This window comes from Zea mays, chromosome 6, assembly GCF_902167145.1.
Source record: "Zea mays cultivar B73 chromosome 6, Zm-B73-REFERENCE-NAM-5.0, whole genome shotgun sequence".
Classification (NCBI taxonomy): Eukaryota; Viridiplantae; Streptophyta; class Magnoliopsida; order Poales; family Poaceae; genus Zea; species Zea mays.
The window spans coordinates 169,181,290-169,194,133 of record NC_050101.1 but is presented as its reverse complement, the minus strand read 5'-3'; positions in this window follow the sequence as shown (position 1 = coordinate 169,194,133).

The window sequence follows — 12,844 nt, the reverse complement described above, 5'->3', positions numbered from 1 at the left end:
ACTGGTTCGTTGAGAGACCACCCGGGATAACAGTGCAACCATGAGGGTGAAATGGGATGCCCTTAGCTGATTAATTAGATGAACTAGGGGTGTAGCTGCTTAGCCGTCGTGCCGTCAATGGGGTCCAGGCACAGTGCTTGCTCTGCCGAGGCTGAGTGCCGAGGTTCTTTCGTTTTGCTCTTTGTTAGTCACTCTCCTGCGGGGAGGGGTACTGTGTTTATCAAACTGGAGAAACCTAACGGGCAGCTACGATCTCTAGGGAATCTTTATAAAAGCTACGTAGTGATGCCCTGCCGGACCACCTAGGTAGTGGTCAATGGGGATTAGCTCTCCCCGGGTAGAAAGGGAATCATGACTCATGGGTAAAGTGTGCAACCTCTGCAGAGGGTAGTGAAACTGGTATATCAGCCGTGCTCACGGTTAAGAGCAGCCTTGGGATCCTCTTTGATTAGAGATACAGATGGTTCGAGATACAATGGTTATGATATGGTTTTGGTTCGACTATGATGATGATGTTCCTCGATGAGGAGATGGTTTACGGATTGGTTAATGCTAAAATCTGGCTTCTACTAATGATAAATACTTGACCAACTAAAAGCAACTGCTGGAGCCTAACCCCACATAAAGCTAGTCCACCTCAGCCAAACGGGACATTTGCTGAGTACGTTGATGTGTACTCATCCTTGCTTTACCACAAAACACCAGGTTGTCCGCATTGTAACCACTGCTCAGGAGAAGGCGAAGCCGTGGAAGGAGACTTCCAGGAGTTCCAAGACTACGATGAATTCTAGGTGTGGGTTGGCGGCAACCCCCAGTCAGCTGCCTGTGAAGGCCTTATCTTTACTGCGTTTCGTTTAGCACTTTGATTTATCTGTTAAGTTGATGACTATGTGGACGTCTATGACTCTATGATGTAATAAGCACTCTTTTATGTTATTATTCGAGCATTGTGTGATGATGTTCATTTATGTAATCGCTGTGTACGTGAGTTCTGATCCTGGCACGTACATAGTTCGCATTCGGTTTGCCTTCTAAAACCGGGTGTGACATAAGTGGTATCAAAGCCCATGCTGACTGTAGGACCGCTGACCTAGAGTAGCACTGGTCGTACTAAGGACTATTGACCCTTCCCCTCACCTTGACATCTGATGTTACTTCAAAAAGTCGGTCACCTCGACCAACCCTATGTTTTACTATCTATCTATACTATACCTTGTTAAAATTTTTATCTTATTCTGTCTTTGGTTTATTCACTTGTCATATTAGTTCTGCTCTTACTCTTATGCTTACGGTGTCTTTTGTAGATGGCTCGTCTTAGACACACTGCACGTAAGTCGGTGATTCCTTTCCTGCCGTCTCGACTTGCGGAGCGTCCTCTGCACCGCACCGTGTCCGGACAGTCGAGTCACCTGGAGAGACTGCACCACCGCCTGCGTGAGGAGCAGGAACGCCGGCGCCAGCACGGAGAGCAGCAGGGCTCTTCCTCCTCACCCCAGCAGGAGGTGGAGACCGTGAGGCCCCGTTCCTCTGTTGCCCAGCTGGAGGCGCCCCTTGTTCCACCGCGGGACGTCCCGGCTGTTGGAGGAGCTACTGGAGGAGACCCCGACGACAACGACTCAGACCACAGCACGGAGTCTTCTGAGCCGCAGGAGGCGGAAGGATGGGTCGCCCGACCCATCACCCGTGACGCCGCTCGCGGTTGTCACTTCCACGACGCACTCGACACCTTGCTGCGCCAGGCTTTCGACCGGCACACCTGGTCGATCGAGTATCGTTGTGTGGTCTACCAGCACAGTCGCGGGAGGTACCCGGACCGCTGGGAGGCTACCTGCCTAGTTCGCCGTCCGGAGGATGACCTCCGGGGTGCGGAGGCCGTTTCGGAGCACTATTCCATCTCCGAGAGGGACACTGCAGAGGCGGCTATGCAGGATGCAGCACGACGTGCACTCTCTCAGTACTGTTCTTTGTTCGGTGGCGTGGCCGACGGTCTTAACCTTCGGTACTACCCCCGCCGCCCTACTGGCAGCACAGAGAGTGTGGTTGTTTCACCTGTTGGTGAGGCTAACCCTAGGTTGAGCAGCACAGTCAACCTAGTCGCAGTGCTTAACACGGAGCTGGATCACTCTCTGGATGAGCTAAGCAGGGCTCGAACGGAGATAGCGGAGTTGCGTGCTGAGTTGGCAGAGCGCCATCACCAGGAGGGTGGTTCTCCCGCTCCTGTTGGGACTCAGCACCCATACCGCTCACCGCCACGTGGTCACCACACTTATGGTTCCCCTGTCTGTAAGACCAGGATAGATTTGGATCCTTAGGTCGTTAGCGTCGAAGGTTGTAATAATTCTTAAGTCAGATGTCTCAGTCTTAGGTAGTCAGTTTAGTTTGCTTATCAGTTGCTTCCATTTAGTTTAGTTTGCTTATCAGTTGTTTGCATGCTTGTTATGATGAACCTGTGTTGGATTTGGATCTTTGTAATGACTGTAGCCAACATGTGGGTTTCCCCTGCAGTTTGGCTTAGCTAGTAATATTAATGAAGTCAGTTGTTTAGTTGGGAAGCCATTTACTCTTACTTTCCTTTCTTATCTGAGAAGCTGTGTTGAATCATAATGAGGATCAGTGAAGCTCTTTTGTTCACTCAGTGTCATGAAGAATTCTGTATTCTCTTTTCTTATGCTGAAGGGTTGTAAGATCAATGCTGATGTATGAATGTCTTCCACAGATGTCTGACAACAGGCGCCGATGCAACAGGCGTGCTCAGCTGGAGCAGCATGACCAACAGGAGGAAAATCAGAGGCAGCCTCCCCCGCCACCCCCGATGTCAGTGGAGCAGATGTTCTTGATGCAGACCCAGGCAGTGCAGGCCATCGGGCAGACTCTGGCAGCCATGCAGCAGGCTCAACAGCAACCCCAACCCCAATTGCAAGTGCAGATGCCCCAGATGCCACGAGATAAGCGTGGTGAGTTCATGAGAGGGCACCCTCCTACCTTCGCCCATTCTGCTGACCCCATGGATGCAGAAGACTGGCTGCGCGCAGTGGAGAGGGAGCTGCGCACCGCCCAATGCGACGACAGGGAGAAGGTTCTGTATGGTCCCCGCCAGCTGAGGGGAGCAGCCCAGTCCTGGTGGGAGTCCTACCTCGCCACCCATGCTGACCCCGAAGCCATCACCTGGGAAGAGTTCAGCGAGAGTTTCCGTCGGTACCATGTGCCAGAGGGACTGATGATCGTGAAGAAGGAGGAGTTTCTGGCTCTGAAGCAGGGACCCCTGTTTGTTAGTGAGTACAGAGACAAGTTTCTGCAGCTGTCTCGTTATGCACCCGAGGATGTCAACACTGATGCCAAGAGGCAGTACAGGTTCATGAGAGGTTTGGTGGATCCCCTGCATTACCAGCTGATGAATCACACCTTCCCCACCTTCCAGCACCTGATCGATAGGGCAGTTATGACTGAGAAGAAGCGTAAGGATATGGAAGATCGAAAGCGAAAGATGAGTGGACCCCAGTCCGGAGGGATCTGCCGTCCGCGTTTCTCAGGCAGTTCATCTCAGCAAGGCAGACCTGGTTACCCACAGGGATATCAGAATCAGAATCAGCGTCCGCATCAGCAGCAGTTTCAGAGGCAGTACCCGCAGCAGCAGCAGCAGTATCGTCAGCACAGCCAGCAGGGAGGTAATCAGTATCAGAAGCAGAACAACCAGGCACCTCGCCTTCCTGCCCCAGCAGCGAATCAGAGCAACCAAGCAGCCCCAGCACAAGGAGGAGGCAGAGGATGTTTCCACTGTGGAGATCAAGGCCACTGGGCGATGCAGTGCCCAAAGAAGACGGCTCAGCAGCAGACCAACCCCAATGCTCCAGCAAGGCAAGGTGTACTGCAGCCGGCAGCAGGCAATCGTAACCAAGCGTACAACCGTGGAAAGGTGAACCACTTGGAGGCCGAAGCAATCCAGGATGCACCAGATGTGGCAGTAGGTATGTTCTCAGTCGAATCTCATCCCGCGAAAGTGCTATTTGATACTAGTGCAACTCATTCTTTTGTCACTGCAACATGGGTAGAATTGCATAACATCTCAGTAGAGGCAATGATGCCACCCATGAGGATTAATTCGGTTGGTGGCAAGGTGCAAACAGATAAAATATGTTCAAACATAATGGTGGAAATAAGGGGGATAGGATTCCCCAGTGACTTAATAGTAATAGGCACCCCTGGGATAGATGTCATTCTAGGGATGAACTGGTTGATGAAGTATGAAGCAAATGTTAGTTGTGACAAGAGGACCATAACATTGAAATCCCCGTCAGGAGAAGAGGTAGTGGCCGAGCTAAGGATGCCTAAGTCAGAAGAAGGAGTCTGTCATCAGATTTCAGTTGATAGTAAGGAGCCCAACCCGCTCGAGACTATCAAGGTTGTGTCGGACTTTCCGGATGTGTTCCCCGAGGAGCTAACGGGCATGCCACCCGAAAGGAAAGTCGAATTTGCCATAGAGCTTATCCCTGGTACCGCCCCCATTTCAAAGAGAGCCTATCGAGTGTCTGGACCAGAATTGGTGGAACTCAAGAAGCAGATAGATGAGATGCTAGAGAAGGGTTACATCAGGCCAAGCACCTCGCCTTGGGCCGCTCCAGTGTTGTTTGTAGAGAAGAAGGATGGTACCAAAAGGATGTGCATAGACTACAGAGCCCTGAATGAAGTCACTATTAAGAACAAGTACCCCCTGCCAAGGATAGAAGATTTGTTCGACCAGCTCAGAGGTGCCAGCGTATTCTCGAAGATAGATCTGAGATCAGGTTACCATCAACTCAGAATCCGACCCTCGGACGTACCGAAGACAACATTCATCACCAAGTACGGGTTATATGAGTTCACAGTTATGTCCTTTGGTTTGACAAATGCACCCGCCTTCTTTATGTACCTGATGAACAGTGTGTTCATGGATTATCTAGACAAGTTTGTGGTAGTGTTCATCGATGACATTCTCATATACTCTCAAAGTGAGGAAGATCATGTAGAGCATTTGAAAATGGTATTGCAAAGACTTCGAGAGCATCAGTTGTATGCCAAACTGGGCAAATGCGAGTTCTGGATTCATGAAGTCTTATTTCTGGGTCACATCATAAACCAAGATGGGTTAGCAGTGGATCCAAAGAAAGTAGCAGATATCCTGAACTGGAAAGCACCGAAAGATGTTCGTGGGATCAAGAGCTTCATTGGAATGGCTGGGTATTATAGGCGTTTCATTGAAGGTTTCTCGAAGATTGCTAGACCAATGACAACGTTGCTAGCGAAGAAGGTTGAGTTTAAGTGGACCCAAAAGTGTCAGGAAGCATTTGAAGAACTGAAGAATAGATTGACTACAGCTCCTGTGTTAGTCCTGCCTGATGTTCACAAGTCATTCTCAGTGTATTGCGACGCTTCGTACACCGGATTGGGATGTGTACTGATGCAAGAAGGGAGAGTTGTAGCATACTCATCTCGACAGCTGAAGATCCATGAGAAGAATTACCCCACACATGATCTGGAATTGGCAGCAGTGGTTCATGCTTTGAAGACCTGGAGACATTACCTGTATGGGCAGAAGTGCGACATCTACACAGATCATAAGAGTCTGAAGTACATATTCACCCAGTCAGAGTTAAACATGAGACAGCGAAGATGGTTGGAACTGATCAAAGACTACGAGTTGGAGATACATTACCATCCGGGCAAAGCCAATGTTGTTGCAGATGCTCTGAGCAGGAAAAGTCAAGTCAATATGTTGGCCTCGCACCCAATGCCGTATGAGTTAGCCAAGGAGTTTGACAGACTGAGCCTCGGTTTCCTGAATAGTACGCAAGGAGTGACAGTGGAATTAGAGCCCACCCTAGAGCGGGAGATCAAAGAAGGGCAGAAGGAGGATGAAAACATCAACAAGATCCGGCAGCTGATCCTAGAAGGAAGAGGCAAAGACTTTCGAGAGGATGAAGAAGGAGTAATCTGGTTCAAGGACCGATTGTGTGTTCCCGACCTCAAACCTATTCGGGAATTGATCCTCAAGGAAGCTCATGAGACAGCCTACTCCATACACCCGGGAAGTGAGAAGATGTACCAGGATTTAAAAAGAAGGTTTTGGTGGTATGGCATGAAAAGAGAGATCGCAGAATATGTCGCCATCTGTGATAGCTGTCAGAGAACCAAAGCAGAGCATCAGAGGCCCGCCGGATTGTTGCAGCCATTGCGGATTCCTCAGTGGAAGTGGGATGAGATCGGGATGGATTTCATAGTTGGCCTACCTCGTACCCGGGCCGGCTACGATTCCATCTGGGTGGTTGTGGACCGCTTAACAAAGGTGGCCCACTTCATACCTGTGAAGACGACATACACCGGAGCAACGTTAGCTGAGTTATACATGTCACGAATAGTCTGCCTTCATGGTGTGCCGAAGAAGATAGTGTCAGATCGAGGAACGCAGTTCACATCTCATTTTTGGCAGCAGTTACAAGAAGCTTTGGGCACACATTTGAACTTCAGCTCAGCTTATCACCCGCAGACAGACGGCCAGACTGAAAGAACTAACCAGATCCTAGAAGATATGTTGAGAGCCTGTGCGTTGCAAGACAAGTCAGGATGGGACAAAAGGTTACCTTATGCAGAATTCTCCTACAACAATAGTTACCAGGCCAGCTTGAAGATGTCACCGTTTCAGGCACTCTACGGACGGAGTTGTAGGACTCCACTGCACTGGGACCAGCCTGGAGAGAGACAGGTGTTTGGCCCCGACGTCTTGCTTGAAGCCGAAGAGAATATCAAAATGGTTCGGGAGAACCTGAAGACAGCCCAGTCAAGGCAGCGAAGCTATGCGGACCGAAGGAGAAGAGAACTGAGTTTTGAAGTGGGAGACTACGTTTATCTGAAGGTGTCACCTATCAGGGGAGTCAGAAGGTTCGGAGTCAAAGGCAAGCTAGCACCCCGGTACGTCGGCCCATATCAGATTCAAGCCAAGCGTGGAGTTTGCAGACAGAGTCACCCGGAGGAACACCATCAGAATGTGCAAAGTCAGATGGGGTCGCCACTCGGAGGATGAAGCAACCTGGGAACGAGAAGATGATCTGAAAGCCAAATACCCTGAACTCTTTGCTGACCAACCCTGAATCTCGGGGGCGAGATTCTTTTAAGGGGGATAGGTTTGTAACACCCTGAATTTGGGGGTATAAAATTTCTTTGCTCATATTCACAAATTCAGGTGTTACTTCCTTTTCTCATCCTTCCTAATTCTTTTCTCTCTCATTTCTATAGGAGCTAAGTGCTTATTTTACTTGTAATTATAGTCTATTATGTTAAACCCTAAGGGAGTATGAATTGTTGCATCATGTTGAACCCTAGATTTCACTTTTGTTGGTGCATAATTCTCAAAAAGTCTAATTTGGATTTGGGGCTCATTTGAATTTGAATCAAATAGGATAAGTAAAAAGAAAAGGGAAAAACAATTCAGAATAAAAGAAAAAGGCAAAGAGGCCCAACCCAGCCGCCCCTCGGCCTTTCGGCCCAGCCGGCCCATTCCCGCGCGCGCGCCTCCCCCCCTTCTCTCTCTGCGCAGCGGGCCCGGCCTGTCGGCGCTGCCGCTTCCCCGCGCGCGCCCGCTCCCTCGCTCTCTCTCTCTGCCCGTGGGCCCAACCCGTCAGCCCCGCTTCTCTCGCGCCCGCACCCGCTTTCTTCTCTCTCTCTGCGTTGCGGGCCCGGCTTGTCAGCCCCGTCGTCCCCGCGTAACCGCCGCCGAGCTGCTCGCGCCCCCTTCCCCGCGCCCACGTCGCGCGTGGGACTCGCCCCACCTCGCCCTCGGCCACTTGTGCCCCGAGCCCCACTCGCCCTCACCCTCTCCCCCCATTTGCGCCCCAGTAGACCCTCTTTCCCCCTCGCTGCGCGCACGCAGAGCGCCGCCGCCATAACCCCGCCGTCCCGAGCTCGGTTCCTCGTCGCCGTTGGAGCTCCGCCGCGCCCTTAGCCCCGGTGAGCTCCGCCCCGACGTCCGCAACCCGGAACGCGCCCCAATTCCCTCTCCCCCTCCCTATTTCTCTCTGCCCGCGCTCACCCGTCGTCCGCCGTGCAGCCGCCACCGTCGACCCGGGTCCCCGTCGCGTCTCTGTCGCCGCCGAGGAGTCCCCGGAGCCCGCCTTGAGGTAAGGGACCTCTCCCGCCCCTATCGCCCTTTGTTTTACTCTCTGTTGCGTTTGATTGCTCGCCGGAGTAGAGTAACCCCGCCGACGAGCCGCCCCGCCGTGAACCGCCCCCCTCCGGTGCCTCTGCCCCGACCCAGACCCCACCAATGGAGTCCCCGTGCCCTCCCCGACCTCCCCGACCACTCGGATTGCCCCAGAGCCCCGCCAGTCGTCCGTGCCCCTCGTCTCCGGCGAGCCCTCCGCCGCGGGGACGAGCGCCGCCGCCCCAGCTAGCCGTAGGGAAGACCCAGGCCGCCCATCCGATCTCCGCCGTTCAACCCAGATCGGGCGGCCCTGATTCAACTCGCCCGGACCTAATCCTGGCCGTCCGCCAGCGATCCAGCGGCCCAGACCCACTACCCCCTCGCCCCATCTCTCTGCCCGCTAGGCCCCACTTGTCAGTCCGCCCGCGCGCGCTGCCCGCCCGGTCCCGCCTGCCAGTCGCCCGCGCCCGCGCTGTCCGCCCGGCCCCGCCTGTCAGCCCCGCGCCCGCGCTGTCCGCCCGGCCCCGCCTGTCAGCCGCTCACGCCGCCGCCCGCCCGCAGGATCTAATCCTAGCCGTCGATCTGAGATCCAACGGCTGTAGACGCCCGATACCCCTTCGCCCGCACATTTTCTTAAAGAGCCCCCCTGTTTTCTGGAAATTGCGCCCGCCGTCCCTGGTTTCTCGCAGTTAAGTCCCTGGCCCTTCTATTTAATTCAAAATAAGTCCTTAGGGTATAATGTTAACCCCTAAACTTGTAAAATTCATAACTTTGTCATATGAACTCCAAATTAGGTGCTTCAAATTGCAAAATGTTCATAATATTATTATCCATCTGTTTATGCAATGTTTCCCTGCTGTTTCCATGTGCTAATTAATAGCTAATCACTAGGATAGGATTAAGACCATTGAAACCTTATTTAAGATAATTGGAAATGAGTAGACTTTAATAAAAGTTGGATTACTTAAGTTTATGGACTTAAACACTTAAGCTTAGGAACTTAAACCAGATAATTATTTAATCCCACCATTGACTTAGACCTGATTAGTAGATAGTGAATCACCTTGTGTAGTCCTCTACCCCAGACCTAGGGAACACTAGAGTGCCTATCCCTTTTCTGTTATGAACTTGTGACCCCTCTCTGCTGCATATGTTTGGTATATTGTTTTTGTTTGTTATTTTCCCAAGTGCATAGTGTGAATGATTGCTTTGCGTAGACAACGAGCAGTCTGTGTTTCCCGAGGCAGTTGCAGAGGAAGTCCCTGAGCAGCAGTTTGGTGAAGGCAAGTGTCCTCTGTCCCATTATGTCCTATTCATTTATAATTTACTACCTCGCATTACTTACTTGAAACCTAAGGATTGACTAGCTTCGCACTTTACTTTGTCCTTGATGACCTTATGGGCTATTATGGTTAGCACTTTGCTATTGCTTTAACATAATCAATGAACATGATGTGGCTATTTATGATACTGTTATCCTGTTGATGTTGATGATCTTGTGATACTCTAGGGGGCTCAGGCTGTTTCCTGAGTACCTCTCCGTAAGGACTGGTTCGTTGAGAGACCACCCGGGATAACAGTGCAACCATGAGGGTGAAATGGGATGCCCTTAGCTGATTAATTAGATGAACTAGGGGTGTAGCTGCTTAGCCGTCGTGCCGTCAATGGGGTCCAGGCACAGTGCTTGCTCTGCCGAGGCTGAGTGCCGAGGTTCTTTCGTTTTGCTCTTTGTTAGTCACTCTCCTGCGGGGAGGGGTACTGTGTTTATCAAACTGGAGAAACCTAACGGGCAGCTACGATCTCTAGGGAATCTTTGTAAAAGCTACGTAGTGATGCCCTGCCGGACCACCTAGGTAGTGGTCAATGGGGATTAGCTCTCCCCGGGTAGAAAGGGAATCATGACTCATGGGTAAAGTGTGCAACCTCTGCAGAGGGTAGTGAAACTGGTATATCAGCCGTGCTCACGGTTAAGAGCAGCCTTGGGATCCTCTTTGATTAGAGATACAGATGGTTCGAGATACAATGGTTATGATATGGTTTTGGTTCGACTATGATGATGATGTTCCTCGATGAGGAGATGGTTTACGGATTGGTTAATGCTAAAATCTGGCTTCTACTAATGATAAATACTTGACCAACTAAAAGCAACTGCTGGAGCCTAACCCCACATAAAGCTAGTCCACCTCAGCCAAACGGGACATTTGCTGAGTACGTTGATGTGTACTCATCCTTGCTTTACCACAAAACACCAGGTTGTCCGCATTGTAACCACTGCTCAGGAGAAGGCGAAGCCGTGGAAGGAGACTTCCAGGAGTTCCAAGACTACGATGAATTCTAGGTGTGGGTTGGCGGCAACCCCCAGTCAGCTGCCTGTGAAGGCCTTATCTTTACTGCGTTTCGTTTAGCACTTTGATTTATCTGTTAAGTTGATGACTATGTGGACGTCTATGACTCTATGATGTAATAAGCACTCTTTTATGTTATTATTCGAGCATTGTGTGATGATGTTCATTTATGTAATCGCTGTGTACGTGAGTTCTGATCCTGGCACGTACATAGTTCGCATTCGGTTTGCCTTCTAAAACCGGGTGTGACAGCGGCCGCCTTCCCCACGCCCGCACCCGCTTTCCTTTCTCTCTCTGCTCGCGGGCCGGGGCTGTCAGCCCCGTCTTCCCCGCGTAACCGCCGCCCGAGTTGCGCGCTGCCGCGGACTCCGCGCCCACGTCGCGCGTGGAGCTCGCAACCGCCCCGCCCCCGGCCACTTGAGCCCAGAACCGCACTCGCCCTCTCCCCCTCCCTCATTTGCGCACCAACAGACCCCTCTCTCACCTCCCCCTCGCTGCGCGCACGCCAGAGCGCCGCCGCCCCTAACCATCGCCGCCCGAGCCCGTTTCCCCGTCGCCGTTGGAGCTCCGCCGTGCTCTCTGCCACGGTGAGCTTCGCCTCGACGTCCGCAACCTGGGACGCGCCCCAATTTCCCCTCCCCCTCCCTATTTCTCTTTGCCCGCGCTCACCCACCGTCCTCCGTGCAGCCGTGGAGGTTCGCCACCGCCGACCCGGGCCGTCGTCGCGCCATTGCCGCCACCGAGGAGTCCCCGGAGTCCGCCTTGAGGTAAGGAACCTCCCCTGCCCTCTCCCTTCCTCTCTATTGCTCTCTGCTGCGCTTAATTCCTCGTTGGAGTTGATTAACGCCGCCGCCGAGCCGCTTTGCCGTGGACCGCCCCCCTCCGGTGCCCCTGCCCCGACCCAGTCCCCACCGGACGATTCCCCGCGCCCTCCCCAACCTTCCCGGCCGCTCACGTCGCCCTAAGGACCCGCAGAGCCCCCGCGCCCTCGTCTCCGACGAGCTTCTCCGCCGCGGGTGCGGCCGCCGCCGTCTCTGCTGGCTGGAGAAGGGGACAGAGGCCGGCCACCCGATCCCCGCCGTCCATCCCAGATCGGGCGGCCCTGATTTAAATAGCCCGAGCCCAATCCTGGCCGCCTACCGGAGATCCAACGGCCCAGGGCCGCTTCCCCCACACCCCGCGCCCACTCTGCCCACCTGGCCCCGCCTGTCAGCCCGCCCTCGCCCGCGCTGCCCGCCTGGCCCCGCCTGCGCCCGCGCTGCCCGCCTGGCCCCGCCTGTCAGCCCGCCCGCGCCCGCGCTGCCCGCCTGGCCCCGCATGTCAGCCCGCCCGCGCCCGCGCTGCCCGCCTGGCCCCGCCTGTCAGCCGCTCAGGCTGCCGCGCGCTCGCGCGCCCGCCCGCGGATCTAATCTCGGGCGTTGATCCGAGATCCAACGACCGTAGGAGCCCGATACCCCTTCGCCCGCGCGTTTTCTTAAAGAGACCCCCAGTTTTCTGAAATTTAACCCGCCGTCCCTGGATTCTCACAGTTAGGTCCTCGGACCTTTTATTTAATTCAAAATAAGTATTTAGGGTAGATTTTTAACCCCTAATCTTGTAAAATTCATAACTTTGTCATATGAACTCCAAATTAGGTGCTTCAAATTGCAAAATGCTCATAGTATTTTTGTCTATCTATTTAAACAATGTTTCCCTGCTGTTTCCATGTCCCAATTAATAGTTGATCATTAGGATAGGATTAAGGTTATTGAAACCCTATTTGAGATAATTAGGAGATGGTAGACTTTAATAAAAGTTGGAGCACCTAAGTTTATGGACTTAAACACCCAAGTTCAGGAACTTAAAACCATGTAATGATTTAATCCCACCACTGACTTAAACCTGATTAGTGGATAATGAATCACTTTGTATAGTCCTCTACCTTAGACCTAGGGAACACCAGAGTGTCTATCCCTTTTCTATTATGAACTTGTGATCTCTCTGCCGCATATGTTTGGTATATTGCTTTTGTTTGTTATTTTCCCAAGTGCATAGTGTGAATGATTACTTTACGTAGACAACGAGCAGTCTGTGTTTCCTGAGGAAGTTGCAGAGGAAGTCCCTGATCAGCAGTTTGGTGAAGGCAACTGTCCTCTGACCCATTATGTCCTATTCATTCATAACTTACTACCCCGCATTACTTACTTGAAACTTAAGGATTGACTAGCTCTACACTTTACTTTATCCTTGATGACCTTATGGGCTGTTATGGTTAGCATTCTACTATTGCCTTAACTTAATCAATGAACATGATGTGACTATTTATGATACTGTTATCCTGATGATGTTG